Here is a 661-nt window from a genome sequence, read left to right as displayed (position 1 = left end):
CTCTCCAGCTCCTCCCCCTCGCACGCCCCAGCCATGGCCGACGCCATCGCCGCCACCCCCTCGCCGTAGCCACGCCCTCCGTCCATCCCACGCCGTGCCACCGTGTCCAGGACCTCCGTCGCCGTCCACTTCATCGAGCTAGCCGAGCCCCGTGTGCTCGTGCGGCCCGAGACCACCGCACCGACCTCGCCCGAGCTCGCCGTCGCTGGAGATCCCCTTCAACGCCGTCGCCGCCTCAGCTCGTCCCCGACCCCGCCGGTGGCCTCTACGGGAGCGCTGTGAGCCTAGCTACTCCTCCGACCCTCCCTCTCTCATTCCCGAGCCGTGTAGCCACCGCACGAGGATCACACGCCCGCACCGCCGCGGATCTCGTCGCCGACGTGCTTCCGGCCACCCTCCGGCCACAAGCTGGTGTCCATCTTACTCACCGAGTCCCGCAACACCTAGCTAGCCACTCCCCGAGCCTCACCGACCCCTCTAGCACCAAGTTCATCTTCGGCCGAACCCCGGTGGCCACCAAAGTCGCCGCCGGCGCCAACTCCGGCCACCCCGACCCCAACGGACTCCACCAAGAGCTGCGGCTTGTCCTCAGCTCCACTCCGGTGGTCTCCGCGACCCATTTGGTGGCCGAAATGGCCAAAACCACTCCCGCCGCCGCGTC

This window comes from Triticum dicoccoides, chromosome 3B, assembly GCF_002162155.2.
Source record: "Triticum dicoccoides isolate Atlit2015 ecotype Zavitan chromosome 3B, WEW_v2.0, whole genome shotgun sequence".
Taxonomy (NCBI): domain Eukaryota; kingdom Viridiplantae; phylum Streptophyta; class Magnoliopsida; order Poales; family Poaceae; genus Triticum; species Triticum dicoccoides.
Note: the sequence above shows the minus strand (reverse complement) of the source record.